The sequence below is a fragment of the Chinchilla lanigera genome, unplaced genomic scaffold (genome assembly GCF_000276665.1).
Source record: "Chinchilla lanigera isolate Chin_1 unplaced genomic scaffold, ChiLan1.0 scaffold00022, whole genome shotgun sequence".
Classification (NCBI taxonomy): Eukaryota; Metazoa; Chordata; class Mammalia; order Rodentia; family Chinchillidae; genus Chinchilla; species Chinchilla lanigera.
Window position 1 is genome coordinate 9,756,348 of NW_004955423.1, and position 8,831 is coordinate 9,765,178.

Below are 8,831 nucleotides of genomic sequence, written 5' to 3' on the forward strand. Positions count from 1 at the left end.
AAAGGAAGGAAGGAAGGAAGGAAGGAAGGAAGGAAGGAAAGAAGGAAGGAAGGAAGGAAGAAAAAAAGGCAGGCTTGGGATATAGCTCAGTGCAAAGTTCCTGGGTTCAGTACCTAGTACAATAATAATAAAAATTCATAGCTTACGTTTTCAAATTTCTTTTGTGTAGGTAGCTGCACTAACCTTGTAACTAGTCCTCTGCTTAGTGTCCCAGCTTTCTCCCATTCCTTGTAATAAATATTCTTAAATTGTAAGTTAGATCATACCTAACAAAGAGCATGTAAATATAAATGTAGAAATCAGTAATGGTATAAAGGAAAATCCATGTTTCCATAGCCAGGACAGAAACAAAATATTTTCATACTTCAAATATATCCTATGACCATCTCTCTTTGTCCTTACCCAGACAAACCATATCCTGAAGTAGTCATTCTCTTGCTTTCTTTTATAATTTTTATGGCTTTGTTTGTTGGGTTTTGTTGTTTTCCTATGTAAGCACATACCTCTAGAAAAACATACATTGCATTTTTGCTTGTTTTTGAAATAGAATTTGTAAGAAGTCATCTGTAACTTGCTGCCCTTATTCAGTATTGTTTTCATGATATGATCATGTTGATATATGTACTGTAATTTTTCTTTTAAGTCTTTGATATTTTATGAATACTTATTGTATGAATAATCATTAAATTATGTATCCACTACATTTGAATATACATGTACACTGTAGAATATTTTGTATTTGAATAGTGTTCTGTAAATATTCTTTTTTTAATTGTAAGCATACAAATTCAGCAAATTATTTGAATACATAGTCAATAAAGGAAGTGAGTGTTTATAGAGTTTGAACATGTTCAATTTTCCTGGGTAATAGCAAACTGTTTTCAAAAGTGGTAATAGCTACTTGTGTATACACCAATAATGGATAATAATTTCTACTGTTCCATATTCTCACCTATTAATTTTATCTCATTTTTTCCATTTTAACCAGTTTGGGAAGTACTTTGAATTCACATACAGAAGTAATTGAGTATAATTTCATATATTTGAGACCCGCTTATGCATACTTTTACATATAATTTCTATTCACTACTTTTACACATTTTTATATTGTTAGTCTTTTTCATATTGATTCATAGGTTTGCATACTTACTGAATGCTAATCCTTTATAAGCTATACCAAAATTCTAATTACCTTCTCCCCAGTCATGGCTTGACCATTTTCCTAATAGTATTTTTGATATGTTCAATATTTTCTCAGCTCTGCTGAAAGTAGTTGGCATATTTAAATGTAAAACGATTTTCAAAAATTTTCACACACACAAATACAAAGTTATCACCATAATCACAATAGCAAACATACCTATCACCTTCAAAAGTTTTGGGTACTTCCCTCCTGACCCTCTTTGCCCTCTAGTCAGAGACAATGACTTACCTGCCTTCTGTTATGGATTAGTTTGCCTTTTACAAGACTTAAATAAAGATCTTAAACTGCACATATTTTCTGGCTTCTTTCACTCCACATAATTATTTTTTAGATGAATTCATTTTGCTTCAACAATTTATTTGCTCTTGTTATGAGTAGTATTCTATTGCATAGCTTGGTTCATACATTTACCTATTGATAAACATTTGATGCTGTTTCTAATTTGGAGCAATTAAAGCTACTCAATATTTTTGTGTATGTCACAGCATAGGAGTATGCTTTCAATGTTGAGTAAATTATAATAGTGGAATGGCAGGATCATATGATATGTGTATGTTTAATTTCTAAAGAAACTGGCAAATTGTTTTTCTAAAATACCCTCTCATTTTACATTCCCAGCAGACTAAGCCATCACTTTAATATAATTACTCTTTTCTTCTTAATTTTACACATTATAACAAGTGTGTAGTAATACACCATTTTGGTTATAATTTACATTTACCAACAGCTACCAATTTTGAGCATCTTCTGTGCATACTTCTAATCCAAATATCTTTTCTTAATGAGATATCTTTTTCTTTTTAATTGACAAACAAAATGTGAAAATTATACATTTATGGGACACCTTGTGATTTTTTTTTTTTTCCGGTACCGGGAATCAAACTCACAACCTTGCACTTGCCAGGCAGGCGCTGTGCTGCTGAACTAAATCCCCAGCCCCCTTGTGATCTTTTTATATATGTGTATGTTGTATAATGTTTAAATCAGGTTAAGTGTATTTATCTTTTCAGACATTCATCTTTTCTTTTTGTGAAAATATTCAAATTCCTTTCCTCCAACTTTTTGAAACTCACAATACATTATTGTCATCTAGAGTCACTCTGCTGTGCAATAGCCACCCTAACTTCTTAGCCCCATATAACTACAACTTAATCTCCATTGACCAACCTTTCCTCACCTCTCCCTTCCCTCTGATCTTCTCTGCCTCTGGTAAGCTCTGCCTTCAAATTCTGTGACACCAATTGCTTTATATTCTACAAATAAATGAGTTCGTGTGGTCCTTGTCTTTGTGTTCCAGGCTCATTTTACTTCTATTCATGTTATTGTAAATAACAGGATTTTATTACTTCTGAGGATGAATAGTATTTCAGTGTGTGTGTGTGTGTGTGTGTGTGTGTGTGTGTATGCCACATTTTCTCTATCCATTCATCAGTTGATGGGCATTTAAGTTGTTTCCATTACTTGGCTACTATGAACAGTGCTGCAATAAATATAAGAGTAAAAATGTCTCTTTGACATATTAATTTCATTTCCTCTGGACATATACCCAGTAGAAGAAATATTGGGTCTATGACACTTCTAATTTAGTTACCATACTGTTTTCCATAATTATTATACTAATTTATATTTTTACCAATAGTTTGTAAATATTTTCTCACGCTCAGTAGGTTGTCTCTTTGCTTTATTAATTGTTTCCTTCTCTTAGCAGAGCTTTGGAGTTTGAGACAGTTTGCTTTTGTTTTCTGTTTCTTTGGGATTTTCTCCCCAAATCTTTTCCCATTTCAATGTCCTAAATCATTTTCTCCATATTTCCTTCTAGTAGTCTCAAATTTTTAGGTCTTATATTTAAATCTTTAATCTCTTTTGAGTTGTTTTTTGTAACTAATGAGAGTTATGGGTCCAGTTTCAATCTGCATGGAAATACCCAATTTTTCCAGCACCATTTATTAAATAGACTGTTCTTTCTCCAACACTTATTCTTAGTGCCTGTGTCAAAAATCAATTGACTGGGGGCTGGGGATTTAGCTGAGCGGCATAGCGCCTGCCTGGCAAGTGTGAGGTGGTGAGTTTGATTCCTGGTACCGGAAACAACAACAACAACAACAAAAACAAAACAAAAAAATCAATTTACTGTAGATATGTGCACTTACTTCTAGACTGTTCTGTTTCATTGTTTATATGTCTGTTCTTTTGCCATTACTGTATTGTTTTGATTACTACAGCTTTATACTAGATGTTGAAGTCTGGTAGCATATTGTCTCCTGCCTTTGTCATTTTTATTCAAGAATGCTTTGGCTCTTCCTTTTTGTGGTTTCATACAAATATTTGGATTGTTTTTCTTGGCTCTGTGAAGAATGTCATTGTATTTTGAGAGAAATGTATTGAATCTATAGATCACATTGGGTCATGTGGACATTTTAACAATACTGATTTTTTCAATCCACAAACAGAATGCCTTTCCATGTGTGTACATGCATGTGTGTACATGTCCTCTTCACTTTCTGTTAACAGTGTTTTATAGTTTTCAAGACAGAGGACTTTTCACTTCTTTGGTTGAATTTATTCTCATATTTGTTTGTTTTGTTTTGGTTGGGGGAGTTGGTAGTTATTGTAAATGGGATTGTTCTCTTGATTCTAGTTTAGATAATTAGCTATTGGTATTAGGTATTGGTATTCAAAAAGCTACTGATTTTTATATTTTGATTTTGTGTCTTACAAATTTGCTGAATTTATTAGTTCTAACAGATTTTGGTGGTTTTAAAATTTATGTCATCTGCAAAGAGAGACAATTTGGCTTTCTTTCATCTAATTTGGATACCTTTTAATTCTTTTCTTGTCCTATTGCTCTGGCTAAAACTTCTAGTACAGTGTTGAATAAAAGTGGTGAAAGTTGGAATACTTGTCTAGTTCCACATTTTAAGTGTATGCTAGTTGCTGGAACTCCGTAACTGTGAGGAATGTACACTCCAGTCACTCTGCAGTGCCAACATTTTTAAAATTAGAAAAAGATAGTACATTTAAAATTAGCCAAAGATATTACACAAAGAGAAAAGTATAGGCTTGGTCTGGCGCTGTTGAGGCAACTGGGCCAAGTGGATCTTTTCCCCGTGTCCTTCACCCAGGTGAATGAGGTACTAGTCCTTCTCTCAGCCACTGTGGCCACTGTGCTGCCTGTGTTCTCCCTGAAACTGTGCCACAAAATCACACCCCAAATGGTGACCAGAGGGTACAACTATGATTCTGGCACCCACTACCAAAACAAAGTTTTTATTCACTATCTTCTTACAATGAGCCAGCGTTTCCCTGACAGACCAGTTGAGCCCACTAGAATCTGAAGTTTCTCTCTTGAACATTAACCAGGCAGTCAGCTGCCTGACTGCAGGAGTATTGAAACTTGAGCTTGAGTGTGATGCATTTTTAGTGGGGACATGGACTAATTTTTTGGCCTATCATGTCTACAATACTTCAGATTTAATCTCCAGAGAGGTAGCAGATGGGGCAAATGTGCTGGGGACAATGAGAAACACATTCTCTCTTGCAATTACTGGTGGAAATTGTGACCTGCATGGTTTCAGTCATGAAAGAAATGATCACTTTTGGGTGGTTATTGGAGACAGTATTCATTCCTTGGCTTTGTATGACTTTGATGGTGATGGGAAAGAAGAAAGGGCTTCCTGTTGGGTCTGAGGATTTTGACAGCAAGTTTTTAAAAAAGGTAAGATTGTGGCAGAAATGACAGAAACAGAAATAATCACCTCTATGTCCCATGGATAGCAGCCAATTTGGGTATTCCCTTTCTAATGGCACAGTCAGAGTTTATGGTGAAATATCCCAGTCCTGGAGAATTAAATCTAAAAATCATGCCGTGAGCATTCATGCTTTCGACTTTCATTCTGATGGAGTGTGAGAATTGAAAACCAGTTGGCTTAAAGGGAGGTTGAAGTTCAAAGTGGCCAACCTGGGGAGATCATCTTTAAAGATAATATTTCTTCTGTAATCACTGGTGTAGTAGAGGGAGATTACAGGGTAGATAGCCACATACATCTGGGGCTACCTGCCAGGCACAGATGAGATGAGGGGACACCTCACTGACACCAGCACAGAGCAGGACCTAATCAGGTAACTAAGTTGGAAAAATAGAATCTGTTGCTGGAACTCCATAACTGTGAGGAAAATGCCAGCACTGAATTGAGCAGTGCACTGAATGAAGCCAATGGGCAAAGGGACATAATCCCAGCCAATACCAAGCAGCATAGTCAATCTTGGAAATAAGATGGAAGCTGCGCATACAGAATTATGCATTTCTGCATCAAATGACATTTTCATCCAAGCAGTATTGATTTTTGCAGAGGAAAGTTTTGTAGGTGAAAGCTGCATGGTACATCCCCACATTCACAACATCTCCAACTGTCTGTGTCCCAGTTATACCACCCAAAGATGTCCCTGTTGATCTGTACTTGCAAACCTTGGGAATTACAAAAGCAATACCTGCTTCCATGTGTTTGACCTGACAAGATAGCTGCCCTGATTCTTCTGTATTCACTGAGCAGCCCAGATTCTGCCAGTGAATGCCTCGGTTATATTAACTTTATCTTTACAGAAAGGGCACAGAGCATTGTTCTATAGTAAACCAGAACCTTCTGCTATCAGAAAACATCCAGAAAGCTCCATTTCAATTGTGTTTCACATCCTTATGGAATGCTGGCCACCTCTGCATAAAAATAATACCTAGTAGAGAGATTACTGTAAATACTGATGATATTGATATGGCTAGTGATATTATTTGATCAATGGCATCACTTTTTGCTATTGAAGACCTTCAGATAGAAGTGAATATTACTATCTACTTTGAGGAGTTATGAAAGGTACTGATTAAGGTTGATGACTATCATTTAGTGGAACACAAGCTCAATTCTGACATGGCTGATCATTCTAATGTGATCCAAAACCTGCCGGTGTAAGCAGAGGATGCTCATTTGATGAGGGATGTGAAAATGAAGAATCACTATATGGAACTCTATGACCTTATAAAGAAAAAAAAAATAAAAGTTATGAGATTGAAAAAGAAATACTAATATTTTGTTTACTTACCGAAGACTCTATGGAAAATCAAATAGATTTTGAAAAAATAGCTACTAACACTGATAAAGCAATTTAGCAAGGTTGTACAACACCAGATCATTATTTAACAGTCAACTGTATTTCTATATTTTAGAAATGAACAATAAGAAGTTAAAATTTAAAAGTATAACATTCAGTAGTATCAAATACTTTAAATACTTAGGCATAAATAAGACAAACAAGTTCAGGACCTATCAATTTAAAACTATAGAACTTTATTGTGTGAAGTTAACTAGATACATTATGTATTACATCAGAAGACTCTGCTTGGTTAAAGTGTCAATTTCCCTAATTTTCCCCAGATTTAACTCATTCTGAGGAAACATTGTAGCAGGATTTTGTTATTGTAAAATTGACCACTGATTCTAAAATTTGTATAGAATAGAGCTAGAACAGCTAACATAATGTTGAAAAAGAAGCAGCAGGTTGGAAAACTTACACTACCTACCTTAAAAATTATGAACAGTACATTAACTGAAAACGTGTTATTTCTGTAAATGTAGAGGTAGATCAGTGTGACAGATGGGTCCAGAAATAGGTGCAAAGATAAAAAGTATGCATTCAGTGAAAAAGATAATCATTTAAATAAACTATGCTGCAATAATTAACTATCCATTAAAAATGAGCTTTAATCCATATCTCACACTATACATAAAAATTAACTACAATATATTAGTAAAATAAAATACAAACTTATGAGATTTTCTAGTCATATTTTAATAATTTCTAGTTCCATTAGATTGCTGCCAAAATATATTCTCTGTAGTATTCCATTCTTTGAATTCATTTATATATGATTTATGGCCACTTCAGTGGCCAAATTTTGTACATGTCACAAATCTGCATGAAAAGAATATGTGTCCTGTCGTTATTATGTTGTGTTTCGTATGTCTATTGAGTTAAATTTATTAATTCTGTTGTATAAGTGTTGTATGTGTGAATTGATGGTTGTATATTTAAATTTAGATTTGAATAATCTAGCAGATACTGAAAGAAGTGTATATATTATGACATTTTTTTCAGTTTTTGCTTCCTATATTTTGAGGCAATGTTATTAGAAATATTAAGTGGTAGAGCTGACCTCAGTCATTCAGTCAGCCGTTTTTAAGTTTGTAATACTGTACCTGCCAGATATGGTAGACTGTAGGGATAACAGGGTCATGGAATGCAGCCTAAGTGAGAAGACAGATAAGCAAATTCTCTATGATGAATTCTAATGCAGAATGCTAAAACTTAATTATATATATATTGTCTTTAATGGGATCATTGAGAGGAAAGATTTTAAACTTTGACTTTAGAAAAGCACCCAGAAAAAGGGTTATTAAACCTGAGTGTTCAAGTGGAAGTGAAAGTTGGCCTGGGGTGGGCTAGAGGGAGCAGAGACAGCAGGGAGTTGCTGGGGAGGAAGATAGACCCTTCTGGGTCACACCCCAAGTGAGTACTCCAGTGTCCTCTGTTCAGAGCCTTCTGACTGTTTCTTTAATACAGTATTACCCTAAAGCATTTCTTTTGTCTCCACTTTATCTTGTCATCATCTGTCAAGGCTTCAAAATGTCATCTCAAAAGCATACTTAGCGTCCTTGCCAAATGTTGAATCATGGAGTGTGAAAGGCTATTTCCATGTGGATAAAATTTTCCCTGTTGTTTTATATTTTCCTACCACTGCAACCATGAATCTACTCCCACAGGTGTTCCCCATTTTTTTGTAGATATTTAATAGTCAGGTTCTGAAACTCCTTTCTATATAAGGTAGAGTCAATTCTTACTACAGTATTTGTAGTAACTATATTCTACAAAGCCCATAAATTGCCAATAATTGAACCATTATTTCTTTTGTAAAAAGAAGTTTAGGCTTCTGTTAGCTTTTAGCCAAAGCATTTTCCTCAACTTCTCAAAATATATACATTTTATGTACATTCTATTAGAGATAATATCTATCATATATATACCCTATATGTAATTTGTAATGATTATCATTGCTATTTTAAAATTTATTTTAACTGATGCTTTTTTGAAATATACAGCACATATAAACAAATCATTGTTTATAGTTACCTTACTGTGCAGTAGCAGACCTAGCACTTATTTCTCCTGTGTAACTGTAAATGGTATACTTTGATCAACATTTCCTCCCCTGCCCTGTCCTTGATTTATTAACACTGAACTTACTCTCAGCAGTACTACATCATAGCCTGAATGAATCATACATATTTTCTTTCTAATGCACATCACAGTCTTCTTGTGCTTAGGAACAACTGGACAGTATTTCAGTACTGCACTTAGAGATCGTTTCAAGCAGCTGAATTCCCAACAGGAAGGATAAAAATAAAACATATATGGCATTATATATTGGGATAAATGCACTTTAGGTTGGTGTAAATGCACTTACCATATCAGAGGTAAAACAAAAAGGCATAATATGGCCTTGTTTCAATCTTAAGCTGGCAATGTACAGCACAAACTCAAATTTTTTGGCTCTCCATACATGACCTGGAATGTCTATAAG

At 34.5% G+C, this 8,831-nt stretch overlaps 1 pseudogene; it reads left to right on the top strand.

Annotated features, from left to right (window-relative positions):
- LOC102028434 overlaps positions 1-6,228 on the top strand; it is a 14,979-nt pseudogene extending 8,751 nt beyond the window's left edge.
- The last annotated feature ends 2,603 nt before the right edge of the window (positions 6,229-8,831 follow it).